The following is an 18,805-nucleotide window of genomic DNA, read 5'->3' as shown; positions in this document are numbered from 1 at the left end:
CAGTCTGGACCCAGCTAAGACTTAGAGACAACACATTCTAGCCTTCTGGACTTGGGGCATCCATTTTGGAAACCAAGTAGCGCAGGGAAAAATGATAAAAGGCTGTGCTGAGCCTTCACATCAATATCTGAGAGCTTTGAGCTGTGATTCTGGCCCTGACAGGCCTCCAGAGGTCCTGCCTTTGTCAGTACGTTCCCCACCCAACTGAGTGGCAGTTGCCTCTGAATTAACAAGGGGGCACAAAGAGTGAGGTGGTGTGATGAGAGGATCTGAAGTCCATCAGAGCTCCCATGTGCCAAAGAAGCTGAACCAGGCAACAGCAGGGCCAAACTGAAGGCCTGGCAGACTGGGCCTTGGAGGGGCTTCCAGCTGTAGCGGGACAAAGGAAAGATGCTGATAAATACCTTGCCCATTAAGCATCTTAAACGAGAGTTGAAATGTTCCATCAGAAAAAAGATCCATTTGTGCTCAGAAAGGAAGGTCTTGAAAAGCAACTTCCTCCTCACTGATGAAGAAAATAGACATTCAGGCCAAGGTCCCCCAGCTTCATCGTTCACTGACCTCAATCCCTGCAATCAGTATATGGAGGAGCCAGAACTCATCACACAAGCTGCACAAAGATTCACAGATTCCAAGGCCAGAAGGGACCACTGTGGTCATCTGGCCTGACCTGCTGTATAACAGAGGCCACATATTTAATTTCTCTTTAAACTAGCTCAGATCCTTTCGAAAAACCTCCAATCTTGATTTTAAAATTTCTAATGATGGCAAAGCTACCCCTGCCCCCAGCATGAATCCAATCGTAGGCCTTGCATTTCACACCCTAATTTCTAGCATGGTAGGTGCTCTTAAATTTTTTTGTTTTGCTTTGTTTTTGTTTTTTTATCCTATTTTTTTTACCTCCTCCCCCATACTTCATACAAAATAACAACTATATCTGGGAAGGAAATACAATGAAAACAAAAGAGAGATTACGGTATCCCTGATACGGCGGTTTAGTGATCATTACAAGTGACGATGTCCGAAGTGGTGGGTGTACTCAGGCCTAAGTTTAAGCCCGACCCAGACTTAAATTGGATCCAAGCCCACATGAGCCAAGCCCAAAAGAGTTGAGTTGTTTTCTGTCCTGACGCCGACTCTTCCCCCTAAACTTAAGTCAGTGCATCTGCCACCTCTGGCCCATGGGGTTGGCCCAGTGGTGGCTCCATGCTCCGCTCCTGCCTGCTGTTGCCCCCACCTGGGCTGTGTGTGTTGTGAAGTGAGAGGTGCTGTGACTCCTTGGCGCACTCACTCTGCATTGCAACAGCAAAATGGTGCTGGCTGGCAGGAGCAAGGTCTGAAGCTGCCCCTGCACCAACCCTATGGGCAGGAGGAGAAGAGCTGATCTGAACCCAACACTTGTAATTGGGTCCTGTTGGGTCTGAGCTGGGTTGCAGGGCTCTGCTCTGAAGCTCATACAAAATTTTAATTTGTAGAACTACTGACTATAGGCCCTAACTGAAATCAGGGCCTCATTGTGCTAGGCCTTGTACAGACATAAATAAAAGATAGGCCCTTCCTCAAACAGCTTAATAGATCAGATAAAATGTGGCAGCAGGGAAGGATTATTATCCCCATTTAATCAAGGAGGAACTGAGGCACAAAGATTAAATGGACTTGTTCAAGGTCACATAGGGAGTCTGTAGGAGAGCGGGCAACTGAGCCCAGATCTCCTGGATCCCAGTCCAATGCCTTCTCCATATGCACCAAACACATCCTGCCTCTTAAAATAAAGTTCTTAAAGTTGGCAAAGAACTGGGAGAACCTTTTTTTTCCACTTTTTAATTTTTTTTGGGGGGGAGGAGAGGGATGGAGTCTTAATAGTAAAAGTCTGACTTTAATATCACACTAAATACAGTGTTTTCGATGTGGCTTCCCAACAGGCTCCACTACACTAGCTGTGTGTGAACGGATACAATGGTGAAATGCTCCCGCCAGGAGGCATGTACAGGGCATGTACGATGCCAGAGGTAACATGCTCAGCACATGGCTCAGCTAAGCCTCGAGGAAGAATAAAGAGAGTAAAAAGGCAGCTGCTTCTCAGCTAGTATCCTGGCTAACCGAATTGAGCTGATAGTAGCCAGAGCAGCAAGCTGTGAGAATTGGAACTGTGTGTGTGCACCCTTCCTTCTTTGCGACTTTGGTCCAAGGAGGCAGGGCAGGTTTAATTTCACCAGCCAATGTGAAAGACGGAGCAATAGCAAGGAAGCAGAAAACATCCTTACTGTGAATACAGTTCGTTTCCTCAGGGTGAGTTTCGTGATGGAGAAATGGTCTGAAGTAAACAGGATGAAATTCAATAAGGACAAACACAAAGTACTTCACTTAACAAGGAACAATCAGTGGCACACATACAAAATGGGAAATGACTGCCTAGGAAGGAGTACTGCAGAAAGGAATCTGGGGGTCATAGTGGATCACAAGCTAAATATGAGTCAACAGTGTAACGCTGTTGCAAAAAAAGCAATCATTCTGGGATGCATTAGCAGGAGTGTTATAAGCAAGACACGAGAAGTAATTCTTCTGCTCTACTCTGTGCTGATTAGACTTCAACTGGAGTATTGTGCCCAGTTTTGGGTGCCACATTTCAGGAAAGACATGGACTGATTGGAGAGAGTCCAGAGAAAAGCATAAATTATTAAAGGTCTAGAAAACAAGACTGATGAGGGAAGATTGAAAAAATTGGGTTTGTTTAGTCTGGAGGAGAGAAGACTGAGAGGGGACCCAACAGTTTACAAGGTGGTTACAAGGAGGAGGGAGAAAAATTTTATTTAACCTCTGAGGATAGGACAAGAAGCAATGGGCTTAAATTGCAGTAAGGATGGTTTAGGTTGGACATTAGGAAAAACTTCTGAACTGTCAGGGTGGTTAAGGACTGGAATAAATTGCCCAGGGAGGTTGTGGAATCTCCATGATTGGAGGTTTTTGTTTTTTTGTTTTAAGAGCAGGTTAGACAACCATCTGTCAGGGACGGTCTAGGTAATCTTAGTCCTGCCTTGAGTGCAGGGGACTGGACTAGATGCCCTCTTGAGGTCCCTTCCAGTTCTATGATTCCATGATGATTTTTCCAGCAGCAAATGTTAAACTAAAAACGCTAAATGATGAGTAAGTGAAGGGATCTTGATTTTAATATTTTTATAAATTCTCCTCCCCACACACCCTTCTGATGAGGAATTCTTCCATTGCAGCAGCAGCAGCCTATTACAATATGTAGCCACCAGACACCCTGCTCTGCTTACACCTGTAGCATAAAGAAAAGGAGTACTTGTGGCACCTTAGAGACTAACAAATTTATTAGAGCATAAGCTACACTTATGCTCACATAAGCTCACTTCATCGGAGCTGTAGCTCACGAAAGCTTATGCTCTAATAAATTTGTTAGTCTCTAAGGTGCCACAAGTACTCCTTTTCTTTTTGCGAATACAGACTAACACGGCTGTTACTCTGAAACCTGTAGCATAGCCTTAGTTGCCACTACTACAATAGGAATGCTCTCTTCCATGCTTGTCCAGACCAACTGCTAAGTGGCATTAACAGCAAGAAACTACCACTACTGGCTAGCAATCAGGGCTACTCCTGTATCCTCCTGCACCAGGAGATTGTCTTCTGTGGAGAGAGCATGTCCTCTGGTCCACAGAACCACTCCCTTCTTATGCTTCTACGTTTCCAGCAGGACTCAGTCTGAAATCAGTAGCAACCAGCTTTTAAATGCCATTCGTGCTTGGAGAATCTTTTAATAGTGCAGAAGGATGCCAGCAGTGCATATGCAAATAGTAATTCTTCTGTTTCTGTTTCCTTCACCCCTGCGGTGACTTTTATTACTTAATTATTGCACGCCACATGCTTCAGAACAGCCTAATCTATGGTCGTGTTTTCTAATGATACTGGATGCCCAATCTAGCAATATACACCCCCAGAGGCCATTTGTATGAGAAGAGACATCTTTCTACAAATCTACCATTTCATAGATCACATGCTGCTGGGGTCGGTCTTTTCAAGCATTTGCTTACAAACCAGCTGCTGACTCTAACCATTCACCAGCTGGCTAGCAAGGGGACACCATGACACAAAAGATTACACTGACTTGTCCCTTGGTTTCCTTTTCTCCCTCTGATTTGAATCTACATTCTCATCAGGGAGTTTGGCAAATTAGATACTAAAATAATTAACTAAAAGAAAATGCAAAACTGGTCTGATTGTGTGAAGTGCTGAGCACCTTTTATCCACAGGAGAGGGCCCCCAGGGAAAAATTGGCAACTCTTGAGCAGGTAACTTAAATTTGACAGCCTGGTTTAGTAACTCAGTCTATCTGGGTACATTTGTTTAGTCCTTGCAAAAACACAATACAAAGCCACACACATTAACTTGTTTGCTGCTTGGCTTATCACCCTTTATTTATTATTTGGATGGTATAGTGCAAGCCACTGTCCCAATGGTGCGGTGCTTGCATATTATGTCATCGGAAAGCTGCTAATACAGTACCCACCAGTGTGACAAAAGGAACAGAAAGCATCACTGATTGCATTGGCTTGCAGCGTGCAGAAAGATACGTTTGGAACATAGAAATGATCAAACTGCGGACAGAGCAGTGACACATCTAATCCACTCCCACTGGTGCGTCACTTTATGGCCACCATCTTTCTGGTCCACTAGGATTCCCTCCCCGCATTCGTTGTTCAGAAGGGTTGCTGCTGTGTGATGTTGCTACCCACCCCACAACAGACAAAGGGTGCTGCCCCACTGTATATTCAGCTCCTCTCAGCCTGGCTATGAAATCCAGGTTAGGGCCAAAGCACAAAAGTGAGGGTGGGAGGAAGCTTGTGCTGCAAGTGCACTGCTATATGTGTCATCAATAAACAGAGGGATTCAGTCTCCAAGGCTGTCAAGACTGCACCTTCTACCAGCACTAATTTCACTTCTACATGGTACATAGGGGGTAAAGGTATAAGTGTGGAAGGGATTCAACTAAGCTTTGAATACAGACTCTGGTTATTCGTTTTGAAACAGAGGCATGTCTTGTAGCTCCACGGAGGTGACTATTTAACTGTGTTGAACTTACTGGTTGAAAGATGAATTTGGGTTTGATCCTCTTCTTCAGAGATCCTTCCCTCTTGTGATTAATTACACTGAGGTTCTGATCCTGCAAGGCTGTTAAGCACATGTGTAATTTTAAGTGACTCGCGTGTTCAAAGTTACACCCATGCTCAAGTGCTTGGCTGAAGCAGGGGCTTTCTATATCTTTTCATTGCGGATGCTCCACCTTGTTTCTCCAAGATCCTCTATGAGCTAAATGTGGAAAAGGGAGTGGAGGAGGGGGAAAAAAGAACAGTTCAGCAACAATAACTTTAACCAGAGAAACTTCAGAGGGAAACCCACTCTTAGACTTGAAATCAGACGAAGATTTTTAACCATCAGAGGAGTGAAGTTTTGGAATAACCTTCCAAGGGAAGCAGTGGGGGCAAAAGATCTATCTAGTTTTAAGATTCTACTTGATAAGTTTATGGAGGAGATGGTATGATGGGATAATGGGATTTTGGTAAGTAATTGATCTTTAAATATTCAGGGTAAATAGGCCAAATCCCCTGAGATGGGATATTAGATGGATGGGATCTGAGTACCCAGGAAAGAATTTTCTGTAGTATCTGGCTGGTGAATCTTGCCCATATGCTCAGGGTTTAGCTGATCGCCATATTTGGGGTGGAAGGAATTTTCCTCCAGGGCAGATTGGAGAGGCCCTGGAGGTTTTTTGCCTTCCTCTGTAGCATGGGGCATGGTTGACTTGAGGGAGGCTTCTCTGCTTCTTGAAGTCTTTAAACCATGATTTAAGGACTTCAATAGCTCAGATATGGGTGAGGTTTTTCATAGGAGTGGGTGGGTGAGATTCTGTGGCCTGCGCTGTGCAGGAGGTCGGACTAGATGATCAGAATGGTCCCTTCTGACTTTAGTATCTATGAATCTATGAATCTTTTCATGGGTCAAATCCTGGTCCTACCGAAGCTGCTAAGAATTTTGCCATTGATTTCAATGGGCCCAGGATTTGGCACTAATGCATTAACTCTCATCTGCAGCCAGACCTAAGGGGAAATTCACTCTCACATTAGTGTTACTTAAGGAGAGGAGTCTCTCTTCCTGTAGCCCTGATTAAATGTCTGGAAACAGATGCCATTGTTCTAAATCAGGCATACTTTTTTGTTGTTATTTTGCAGATGCAGATGTGTGGGGGGTGGGAGGCAGCAGCCAGTCAAAACATTTATTATGGATTAAAACAAAGCTCCTTCACAACAAGTGAGATCTTCTTTGTTTTGGCCCAAGGGCCCTGCCAGGGGAAGGAGAGGAGAGAAAAGTTTTGATATGATGTAACAAATTATTTATACCTGTGGAAAAAACCCAGCCTCTTCCATTTATAGTCACCTTGTTCGAGCCATTTCTAATGTTGACATTTTCTACATAGTTTAAAATTTATTTATGCACATTTTTGAAACTATTACCCTTGGAACATTTTCTGTGTCTTTAATAGACTCCTCTGCTAAATTATTTTCAAGAGACAGGATTTATAACTACATTCTGTAGAAATGACAGGCTCCTGCTAACTTGGTTATATGATGTGGTAGACTCTCCTGCCAGAAATCTCTTGGAAAAGAAACTTTCACCCTTTTAATGCGTTCTTTTTACTGTAAAAATAATGCTAACTATAATAAAGTATTAACACACATTAAAATGAAATGGTGTAGACCTTAAATGAGCTACAAACTAGTTAAATCTATTCCCCACAATGTGATCCTTCAGTGCTTTGCAACCGATACCACGGAGCTGGGATTTATCTAAAATTAAGGCACAGGGGACATGCAAGAGAAATGGTAATTATAATTTGCAAATATTAGTCTGACACTTTCTTTGTGTATGTGTGTATAAATCCTGACAGCTATGATTCATGTGTTCTGCCCAATAGTGCTCTACCGAGATTAGACAGGATCCTTTTACGGCAGGCCATCATCATATCTGCCGCTCATTAAAACTTTGTGGAGAACGAGAACTTGCAGAAAATAGGGAGCCGTCAGAACCTTCTGAGGGACTTTTGGTACACGCTTGTTGAAAGTATTTGAGAAGGGAGCCTTGGGTCTGACAAACTGGAATTTTAGTACGCCTCTCCATTCACAGTGGGGCAAAATAATTGGTCATCAGTGACTACTAATTTGGTTTAGTAGCCAGAGGCATTTTTTTTCTTCCCAGAAAATCAATGACAGTGCAGACGTCTGTTCAACGTGATTCAGCTCAAGACAGGTCCTCATTTAGCTCTTGACGCTCCTTCCACTGGAGACAGCTATTTTGTTACGATGAAATTTAAATCTATCCACAATACTCGACCCTGAGTGTGGCACCACTGTAGTCAAAGTTGTGACAGTTTCCCCTCAGACTTATTTTTGAAGATTTAAACACTGTCCATAAAAAATAAAAATAAATAAATAAATAAAAATCACGCACAAAGTTGGTATAACTTCTGCTCAGGAGGAATTTTTTTAAGGCACCCTGGGTTTGATCACTGCTGTAAAAGGGTAAAAGCTATACCTGTAGATGCTTTTCTGTGCTTAGTGTAAGTCAAAAGCGGATCAGATACAAACATTTAGGGCAAAATTGAGCTCTTGACTTGTTCTGGTAGATTTGAGTTCCAATATTATTGCTTTTCCTACATTGCAGGTCACCCACTGATGATCAATAAGATAAATTGGCGGGCAGAGCAGAATGACAGAATTTGTCACTGGATTCACCCATATTTAGGGTGCAGCTGATGGGGCCTATTGCAAAAAACTGTACATGACAAATAGGGCTGTAATAGGAGCAGGCGCTAGCCCTACCTGAAATTTATGTGATAGACCATAATAGCACCAAACAATTAGATGAGTTATGGTGTCACCCACCTTCCTGATGGCTTAATCAATTATTTTTTTTTAAATGGAAATATGTACAGAACAGATTCTGTAAGATGAACATTGAGTTTAGCTGAGTTCTTTTGGGGACTGGGCTGCTACTGCTGTTCAGAGACTATCCATCAGTACAACTGACTTAGGATGTCAAGGAGTTAAATGCACCAAAAGCCAGGAAAACTTAGATTTAGGGATGACAGTTGCAGCACATGAGCTACATAAAACCACGTCCTGTTGAGATGCCACCAGAACAACAGGGGCAGGCAAAAAATGTAGGCCCAGTCCTATTATTTTTGGTTTGTGTTGGTTTGTCAGGCCCCAGCTGCTGTTTTGCTGAAGCAGATTAGTGCATGAATAGGTGACTTTTCCTGCTTGACACTCATTGGCAAAATCTCTTTCAAACCAGTTCCTCTTCCTTTAGAACTGAGCAGTGCATTTCCTCATTCACAGTCCAATTGGCAAAGATCACAGTAAAGGCCAAATTTCCAAACATTGCGAGAAATGCAAATTTGGCAAGTACAAACTCAGGCTCTTTTTTATGCCTATGGTGTGCAAAATGGCTTGTAAGGGAGGGTGCGCTCACCGATTTGCAGATTTTCTGAAAATTCAGCCCTAAGGGGACTGGCTTGATAAAACCAAAGCCCAAGATAAGAGTTAGGGTTGAAACTTTATCCATAAGCTCATGTCTCCAAACAGTGGATGATTTCATTTGCTGTACCATATGTGCTATACTAGAGCTTCTGAAGGACAATATATAACTCCTGCCTTAGAGTATATGCTGGTTTCTGGGAGCAATCAATGTTTACATTAAGATCTTGCTTTTTACTGTTAAAATTTAAGGCATGGCTTAGGCCCCTTGTACATCCTAAATGCGCTAGATCCGTTTATTCTTAACCCCACTTTTTACAATTCTCTGACCTGAGGCTGCCATTAATCCTATATGTAGGAGTCCGATGGAGTCATTTTCTTGATGTTGCTGCCATTTTGTGGAATTTGTTCCCTTTTGATATCAGGAACTCTGAATTTCTCATTGCCTTTGTAGACAAAGTCTAAGAAGACTGAGGTCTTATTTTTATTGGCTTTGGGTTACTGTTTGTTTAGCTTCTGGCTTTGTTGCTTTTGTCGTAAAGTGCTGTGAGACAGTAAGTGTGGATAGCACCATATGAGCCTTTTATTGTATCTTTTCCGTGAATATTCTCCTTGTTGCGGAAAGAGTTTGTTTGCATTGTGGTGAGATGAGTTACCCTCCATGTTGACAGGTTTCAGAGTAGCAGCCGTGTTAGTCTGTATTCGCAAAAAGAAAAGGAGTACCCGTGGCACCTTAGAGACTAACAAATTTATTAGAGCATAAGCTTTCGTGAGCTACAGCTCACTTCATCGGATGCATTTGGTGGAAAAAGCAGAGGAGAGATTTATATACACACACACACAGAGAACATGAAACAATGATGCAGTGTAAATATCTGGTGGCAACTGGTTTTTGGGAAACAATCATTTCTGGTTACACGGTGGGACATGACATGTTAAAATCTTGCTGCACCACACTAGCCAGGAAAATGTCCTGGTCTCAACAGTGCAACCAATACTGCAGGCCCATGGTATGGTCAGATTGGCTTAAATATCAGCCTCCATTCCTGCAGTATGACTCCCAGGGGGCTAATTGCTGGGATCGTCACACTGCAGAGAATAGCTGCTCCTCCCAGTGGGAGAGAAAGTAACACATTTACAGAATGACCTCTTAGCAAGACGCCTGGATTTACTTCTTTATCCTCATATTATTATTATCCATCTGGATACCCACTGAACAACTTTCTCCCTACTGAACTCGTCTGTGTGCTCACTAACTGACCAAGAACTTGTGATTTGTAGATGACTTCAGAATGTTAACTGGGGAACTGGTGCTACGATGTGGATTCCTCATTGGGAAATCCAATTCATTTCCTGGACCTCTCCAAAGCAAAAGTGTCCTTAGCAAGGCCATAGACGGCAGCAGATTGCCTTAAGCAAATGGGGTTTTCTATTGATCTCCGCATTCCATTTTCCTTTTTTTTGGAAATAGATGGAACTTTATTTTCTTGCCATTAGGGTGAGCCTAGACTAACAACTCTGAGATCAGGAGATGGGGAAGGGACACAGAGACAGACATTTGCTCTCTAACAGTCAGGACATGGAGATGTAAAAATGTGATCTGACATTGACAGTTATCACAATTTACAGGTCATCATATGATGCGCCCTGGCCACAGACACCTAGCACAATGGTCCTATCTGGTCCTATCGAGATCTCCGGTGCAACAGCAATTTAAATAATAGTAAAGAGCTAATGCTTTATACCAGGCTGCCCGGGCAGGTGGATAGCACAGGAAAATGCCGACTACACTAGTTGTATTATTATGCTGGCTCCCCACCCTTCCTTGTTATTGATGAGCTAGAACTAGCTATCTATCCACCATTAATTTGTCTCTCTGTAGAGCCCAGCAGGAATCTGGGGCATGATTACAGCTATGGCCCTTCCTTGGGAGGCAGGCATAGCCCAGCCATCCCCCTGCACACTGCCTGCCTTTCGCTTGCCTTAATTGTTCCCCTTTGGCCAGCAGTCCTGTCTGTTCTAACAAGGACAGTCAAGAGAAGGGGGAAGTAATTGAGGCACTTAACCACACTCACAAGTGTTGACTTCTGCAGCTAATTAGGAAAGAGGGCCGCTGGGCTTTTTGTTATTTTTTAATTGTGGTTTATGCATAAAAGCTAACGGCAGAGGAGGGACATATATTTAACAGCAAATTCTTGACTTATAAATTTGTATAAAAGGTCATTTACAATTTGTTAACATTTTCACAAGGGTGTATTCAATTAGCCGCTCCAGAAGTCCCTACACATGTGCACACGTATTCCTAACAAGAGAGATGGAAAAACTAGCAGGGCATTAATGTCCTGCCTCTTTATTTTCCTAAGGAGCTTGCAGAACATAAAGTAAAGTTACCCTAACAGCTTCATAGAACTCTAAATGGGCCTTGGCAATAAACCCATAGAGAAGCCTGAGAGATCATTTTTAAATGCTCTCCACTTATCCTCACTTTTCATTAACCACTGAAGAAAATAAGAAGAGACAAATTGGTTAAAAAATAAAAAATGGGGACCTATTTTTTGTAGTCCTTATGATGGCAAATCTCCCAGTGAAATCAGTGGGTGTTTTTCCTACACAGAAGCTGCTGGATCTGTGCTGCTGCAGATTCCTCTGAATTTCCAATATTTTTCTACTACTCTTTGGAATCTGGATGGGGAAATAACATACATTATTTCACTGTGAGCAGCCAATGAGAGAACTTCTTTTTCTAAAGTGTTGGAGGATCTGTTATTTTGCTCAGAGGACTCGTACATATAGGACAGTAAAAAGAATAAAATCCATTGTAAACATACACTTTAAAAGATTTATCAGATGCTCAAAGATGTACTTAGGAGTATACGTAGTGACAAGAGCACCAATTTGCTTTACTGTTTTCTCCCAAGCTAAGACTACAAGACACACCCTCATACCAGTCATAAGCAAACACACAAGCACATATCTTATATACAGGGTACTAAGTCCAGCTCTTACTGTCCACTAAATAACTGACTTCACATGTTGAAAGTTGGTCAAGGGCTGTTAGGCAGCTCAGCTGTAATTGTGGCCAATTTAACCTTTTGATCTTTACAGAGGGTAAGGAAACTAAATATCTATATTTTTCCTTCATAGTTGTTTGAAAGTCTGTGTCTTGCTCTCTGAAAAACAAAGGCAGGAAATAGTTATTCTAGAAGCCGGCCATTACAAACCAGCTGGCCTTGTTCCTAAAGCACAGTTTGAAATGCAGGTTGGAGTGCTCTGCTCTGGCTGAGCCTTAACCAGCGCCAGCATTCAACGGGCAACCATCAAAATCAACAAGTGAAAGAAGAGTTGAGGAAACCAGTCGTAGGGTCCTTTACTTTCACTCGTTACTGAAAGAATAGTTACAGAAAAAATAAAGTGTTTGAATATCTATATTAGGGCTGGTAGAGACTTTTTTTGTGAAACATTTAAACAAAAACTCCAATTTTTTTGGTTTCCATCACATTTTCTCTTCTAAAATTTTCAGGTTTTCATTGTAAAACCATAATTTTTGGACAAAAAACAGATTTTTTTTTGGTGAAAATTTCCATTTAATCCAAAAAGCCATTTTCTGTTTAAAAAAAAATTGGTAGAATTTTTTCAACCAGCTCTAATCTATATACAATCAAAGCCCACACACACCACATAAGGGGATTACACATGTGTGAGGGCAAATTCTTTCCCTTTTCTTTTGCTATTCAGGATGACCTATTTGATAAGAAGAAATCTAGATCTTAAGTTTAACACTAAGGCCATATGCTGCTCTCCTTACTCATCATGCCTTCCATAATAAGTAAGATGAGCAAGACTTGGTTGTATCTTAACAATGTTATGACAGCTCATTTCCTCTTAAAAAGAAAAATATTCAAGAGCCTGAAGAGGATGAGTAGAAACCATAACTGCAGCAAATATCCATATTTTACCAGAACCAATATTTGCATGAATACACTCAGTTATTTAAAAACAATAACAATACTTAGCTTTTACAGAGCACTTTGCATGTTCAAAGCACTGTGCAGACAATTAGGAGAACTGCAGTGTGCTATAAAAGAGATTCAGCCTCTAGCTACACTACAGCTAGTTAGAAGCAAATGTAAATTGGTATAAAAAATGAAAATGTCTCCAATATAATAAAAGAATTATTCTTGAAACAGAAGTTTCTCTCTTGACAACATGAGGATGGTGGTCAGGACGCAGAAAATACATGTTGCCTTTGGACTGGTTTGGAAAGCTGATTGTCCAATTGGGCTTAGTCCTGATTTTTTTAAGGTTAATTTCACAATAGCAAACCAGAGTGATCATATTTATCTTACAACAACTCTAGAAATTCCTAATTTCCTATCCAGTCCAATAGTGAAATGCTTTTCTTGTGTCTCAATCTACTTCCTGACAGAATGTTGAGTCTAGTGGCATATTGGCAAAGTGTGAGCATTCACTAAGGGAGAAACTAACATCAGTCACAGTAATGGTCACAGAAACACTTGTCACTAAAACCTGTGGAGATGTTGCCATATGGTTAGGACACTGGCTGGGACTTGAGAATTGAACCCAAGTCTTCCTGCTCCCCCACAAACTTCTTGCATGACCTTGGGAAAGTCACTTAGTCAGATATTTAAAGCCATTTAGGCATCTAAAAATGCAGATAGGTGTCTACTGGGATTTTCAACAGCATCTATGTGCCCCTCTTATTGATTTAAACAACAATCCCCCTAGGTCCTATCTGCATCTTCAGGGGCTTAAATTCCTTTAAAAATCTTCCCTCTCTCCACTGTAATATGGGGATAGCAGCACTTTCCTACCACACATGGGTGCTGAGGATAAATATATGAAAGATTGTGAGGTGCTCACATACTACAGGAATAGGGGCAAGATAAGTACCATGGTTGGACAGAGATGTTAGACCCATTTTTCAGTGCTGACACCACAGAGCAAGGTTTTATTTAAAGTGAAGGTGCCAGGGGAATAAATGCAAAGGAAACGATAACCATCATTTGCAAACATTATGTAGGTATGTTACACTCTGTGTAGGAGATTCTCACCCCGCAAGGGTGTATTTAGCTATTGCAGGAGGTAACACTGATGACGGCCGTTTTCCTTCAGAGAAAGCACAGAAACCTGTTTACAATTCAAAGGGGCCTGAGCGTGTGCACAGGCAGCCTCCCAGCCATTACTCCAGTGCTCGTACTCAGTGGACACGCTCTCTGTTGCAAATCCTGGTTCACACAAGGTAGCTCTTGTAAAGATCAGAAGCTGGAGCATGAATCCGAGAAATCTGATTGGAGGATGCCCCATGGGGGAGGCCAGGACCCTACCACATCCTCGTTAGTGCTGACCTTGGCACAAGCACTGCCTGCTGATGGATAGGCTATGGAGCTGGACAAGACCCTGGGGAACCACTGTATTATCTATTATTGTCCCATCAGCGCCTCCCCTGACCCCTCCCAACTCTGAATGCCACAGGCATCAGGGAGAGAATAAATCTATGTCTGATACTAAAAGAGAGAGAGAGAGAATGAAAAAAGGAGATGAAAAATGTTCTTTTTATGACTCTTACAACAAAGCTGGCCACATGGTTTGTAGAAAACAATTCTCTGGGCAGGGGAGGGGTGGAATCAGCAAAAAGCAGAGTGGCTAATCAACCCAACCCCTCGTAAACTAGTCAAAAGCACTCATGACTTTCCAAGGTAACATCCACTGGAACAAACAGACCCCATAACTTCAGCCTCGCTCTAATGCTCACAACCCTGTGTGTACGAAACAAACTGTGGAATATGCATCCACCAAGATTGGAAAGTGCCATTCTCAAAAGCATAAGATGATCTGCCTTAGTATGGAGAATGTATAGATCAGGACAGGATTAATAAGACCTGGATAGAAACCAAAGCATTATGCTTACACTTATTTTTATTCTGGATGAGCCAAAATGGTAGTCTACTCTCGGTGCCCTTGGAGAATGCCTGACATTAGTGGCTGGGGGAGACAGGTAGGCCTGTGTCATGGCAGTGGGGCTAATATCTGAAATGTAGGAAGCCAGAGAAACACTTCTCTATTTTGAAAAGGAGTCTGTGCATTATTCATAGGCAGCAATATAATAATACAGAGTATGTTCCAGTGACAGTAAAATTGCTTCCCCCACATGAATTTGCCCTTATAACTCCTGCTGCTGTTCTGAAATGGGAACTAGAGAGCTGGATTCTGGCTCCTCTGGGCAAACTTGGTGGCGTAAAGGTGACCACAACAGGCCATGGGAGATTACCCCAGTCTGGATGCAGAGCAGGGCCAGCATAAGTGTCCCTATGGTGCCGCCTCTCATAGTCTTGCAGTGCTCATAGTCAGCCCTATGTGGGATTCTGGGGTGCTGTGCAGCCTATAGGCAGTTTAAGCAGAGGTCCTGCATAGGGTTGCCAACTTGGTAATATTTAAAAACTGGACACTCCAGCAGGAGTGCCGGAATCTCCCCTGCCCTACCTATTCCCCCCAAGGCCCTGCCCCACCTCTTCCCCTGAGGCCCCACCCCTGTCTACTATACCCCTCTTCCCCCTGTCGCTTGCTGTTTTTCCCCTCCCACCCCCCGCCACATAGGTCAGGGAGGACTTGCCTGCGGAGCCGGGGCCAGGAGGTGGTCCTGGCTGAGTAGGGGCCGGAGTGAGTGATGACCTGGTGCCTCCCTGCGTACCCCCCTCACAGTAATTGGACTTTGGGTGTCCGGTCAGTAGATCTGATCGGACACTGTCAGGTCCCCCTTTCAACTGGACTTTCCAGTTGAAAACCAGTTGACTCCTGCAGCAGCCCAGAACAGAGGCAAGGGTGGCATAAAATCATCTTTTCCCCTACTCCTCCTGAGTTGTGCTGTCTGCCATACCTCAGGAGATAAGGCCCAGAGTAGGCCCTAGATAGTCAAATGTAACTTTGCTTCATTTGAATACGATGTTCACCAAAGCCACTTTTTTCTAAAGACATTTGAGTTCCCAGCTCCTGGAGTCCATGAAGGGTACGATATGTTGCAATTATCTCCGCCCTTTCACCTCCAAACATCCCGCCCCCTTAACTGAGAGTGCTCTCCCCATGATCAGCAGCCACAGCTGAGATGTAGTGGTAAGGCTCTACCAAATTCATGACCATGAAAAACACGTTATGAACCGTGAAATAGGATGAACTTTAATAGTGAGAAGTGTAAGGTTATGCATTTAGGGATTAATAACAAGAAGTTTAGTTATAAGTTGGGGACGCATCAATTAGAAGTAACGGAAGAGGAGAAGGACCTTGGAGTATTGGTTGATCATAGGATGACTATGAGCTGCCATTGTGATATGGCTGTGAAAAAAGCTAATGCGGTTTTGGGATGCACCAGGAGAGGCATTTCCAGTAGGGATAAGGAGGTTTTAGTACCATTATACAAGGCACTAGTGAGACCTCACCTGGAATACTGTGTGCAGTTCTGGTCTCCCATGTTTAAAAAGGATGAATTCAAACTGGAGCAGGTACAGAGAAGGGCTACTAGGATGATCCGAGGAATGGAAAACTTGTCTTATGAAAGGAGACTTAAGGAGCTTGGCTTGTTTAGCCTAACTAAAAGAAGGTTGAGGGGAGATATGATTGCTCTCTATAAATATATCAGAGGGATAAATACAGGAGAGGGAGAGGAATTATTTCAGCTCAGCACCAATGTGGACACAAGAACAAATGGGTATAAACTGGCCACCAGGAAGTTTAGACTTGAATTTAGATGAAGGTTTCTAACCATCAGAGGAGTGAAGTTTTGGAATAGCCTTCCAAGGGAAGCAGTGGGGGCAAAAGATCTGTCTGGCTTTAAGATTCTACTCGATAAGTTTATGGAGGAGATGGTATGATGGGATAATGGGATTTTGGTAATTAATTGATCTTTAAATATTCAGGGTAAATAGGCCGAATCCCCTGAGATGGGATATTAGATAGGTGGGATCTGAGTTACTCAGGAAAGAATTTTCTGTCGTATCTGGCTGGTGAATTTTGCCCATATGCTCAGGGTTTAGCTGATTGCCATATTTGGGGTCGGGAAGGAATTTTCCTCCAGGGCAGATTGGAGAGGCCCTGGAGGTTTTTCGCCTTCCTCTGTAGCATGGGGCACGGGTCACTTGAGGGAGGATTCTCTGCTCCTTGAAGTCTTTAAACCACGATTTGAGGACTTCAATAGCTCAGACACAGGTGAGGTTTTTTGTAGGAGTGGGTGGGTGAGATTCTGTGGCCTGCGCTGTGCAGAAAGTCGGACTAGATGATCAGAATGGTCACTTCTGACCTTAGTATCTATGAATCTATGAAATCTGGTCGCCCCCCATGAAATCTTGTCTTTTGAGTGCTTTTACCCTATACTATACAGATTTTATGGGGGAGACCAGCATTTCTCAAATGGGGATCCTAACCCAAAAAGGAGTTGTGGGACGGGGAGGGTGTCAAAAGGTTATTTTAAGGGAGTCTCGGTATTGCCACCCTTACTTCTGTGCTGACTTCGGAGCGGGGTGGCCAGAGAGCGGCAGGCTGCAGCTACCTGACTGAGGGCCCAGCTCTGCAGGCAGCAGCACAGAAATAAGGGTGGCAACACTAGACCATGCCATCCTTACTTCTGCGCTGCTGCTGGCAGTGGCTCAGCCTTCAGAGCTGGGCTCCTGGCCTGCAGCTGCCACTCTCTGGGCACCCAGCTCTGAAGGCAGCACTGCTGCCATCAGCTGCATAGAATTCAGGGTAGAAGTACTGCAACACTCCCTACAATAACCATGTGACCCTGCCCCAACTCCTTTTTGGGTCAGGATCCCTAAAATTACAACACTGTGAAATTTCAGATTTAAATAGCTAAAATCATGAAATTTATGATTTTAAAAATCCTATGACCATGAAATTGACCAAAATGGACTGTGAATTTAGTAGGGCCCTATGTATTGTGCAAGAGCTTTGAATCTGCAAACAGAAATTACTTAAATGTACCAATAATTAAGTGACTTTTAAAAATAAGTGGAGTTTTGGCTGCTTGACATAGCAAGACCCAGAAATCTCCAACATGCATGAACTAGCCTGTGCATTTTGGATCTGTTAAAGCCTTCTGACTAGGGTCTGTAAATAAACATTAACAGACATTACAAATACAATTTAGCATGGCTAGTATAATTTTCCAAGCCATAATCCACTAAACCCAGAGGCTGCTAAAGCAGAATCTCCAGACCTAGAATAAACTAATGACAGGCCAAATTCCACCTTGATTTACAACTTCAGTAGCCCTGCTGAAATTAATGTAAATTGAGATAGAATCGAACCCAATAACTTTTGCCCTTGCTGGTGGTATTTTAACTCACCAGTTGTGAGAAGTGAGTTAAATACCCCGCTTTTATCCAAGTGGCCATAACAACTCCTTAATAATCCTAATAATTTGATTTTGTCTATAACCTGCTTTTAAAGTAAGGGGATAAATACAATCAGTCTGCATAAAAGGTGGCTATTAAAGAACCGGCAAGATGTGCCACAATAACTTTAAATTAAAAGACTGGTGCCTCTTCCCCTGATGCTGTGGGGTCTGTGGATTTTCAGTAAAACTTCTGAACCTGGCCTAGATCTCTCCGAGGCAGCCATTTAACCTCCCGTTTATGAAGAAATAAAGCACAATTGACGTTGATTTTGGTCTGCGTTAGGGGATACTTTTGCAACATAAAAGCCCTTTTGCCTGCAATTTGCAGAGCAGCCCTGTCACATCAGCAAGGGCTGGTACTGATAAAGATAAAGCTTTATAGCTGGGGCATTTGCTGCTAACAGCAAGCTAATGCTGCATTTTCATTTTGATGCAATTAATGTTAATGTCTGCTACGAAAATTGTCATTAAATACCATTTTAAAATCCATTCAATTTGCATATGCAAAGCCCATTTACTATCACGTAAAATACACACCACTGCTCATCATGTCTTTTCCCTTGAATTTGTAGCTGCTATTTATTTCTTTTGTTAGTGATTAGATTTCATTTTAAAAGCTAGATAGTAATGTCTAGCCCAGCCCCTGGCAGAGCACAAAAAACCTACAAGATACAACCACAGAGGCAATTCTGTGCCAGGTTCAGAAAGTATTTGCGGTCCTTTTGATGCACCAGAATGCTTGTGATACAAACACTTACTGGCTCTTAAAGGCTCCCCTCTTCCCACCCCTCCAGTGGAAGTGAGAGGGGAGAGAACTGTGGCGAAGACCACAGCAGGACAGGGCTGAAGT

At 42.8% G+C, this 18,805-nt stretch overlaps 1 protein-coding gene across 2 annotated transcripts in view; it reads right to left on the bottom strand.

Moving 5' to 3' along the window:
* Positions 1-18,805, bottom strand: part of CFAP77 (cilia and flagella associated protein 77) — a 102,146-nt gene that overhangs the window by 19,093 nt on the left and 64,248 nt on the right. The gene's annotated exons all lie outside the window — the stretch shown is intronic.

Source organism: Dermochelys coriacea, chromosome 16 (assembly GCF_009764565.3).
Source record: "Dermochelys coriacea isolate rDerCor1 chromosome 16, rDerCor1.pri.v4, whole genome shotgun sequence".
Classification (NCBI taxonomy): domain Eukaryota; kingdom Metazoa; phylum Chordata; order Testudines; family Dermochelyidae; genus Dermochelys; species Dermochelys coriacea.
The sequence above is the reverse complement of the archived record's forward strand: the minus strand, read 5'-3'. Positions and strand labels throughout refer to the sequence as shown.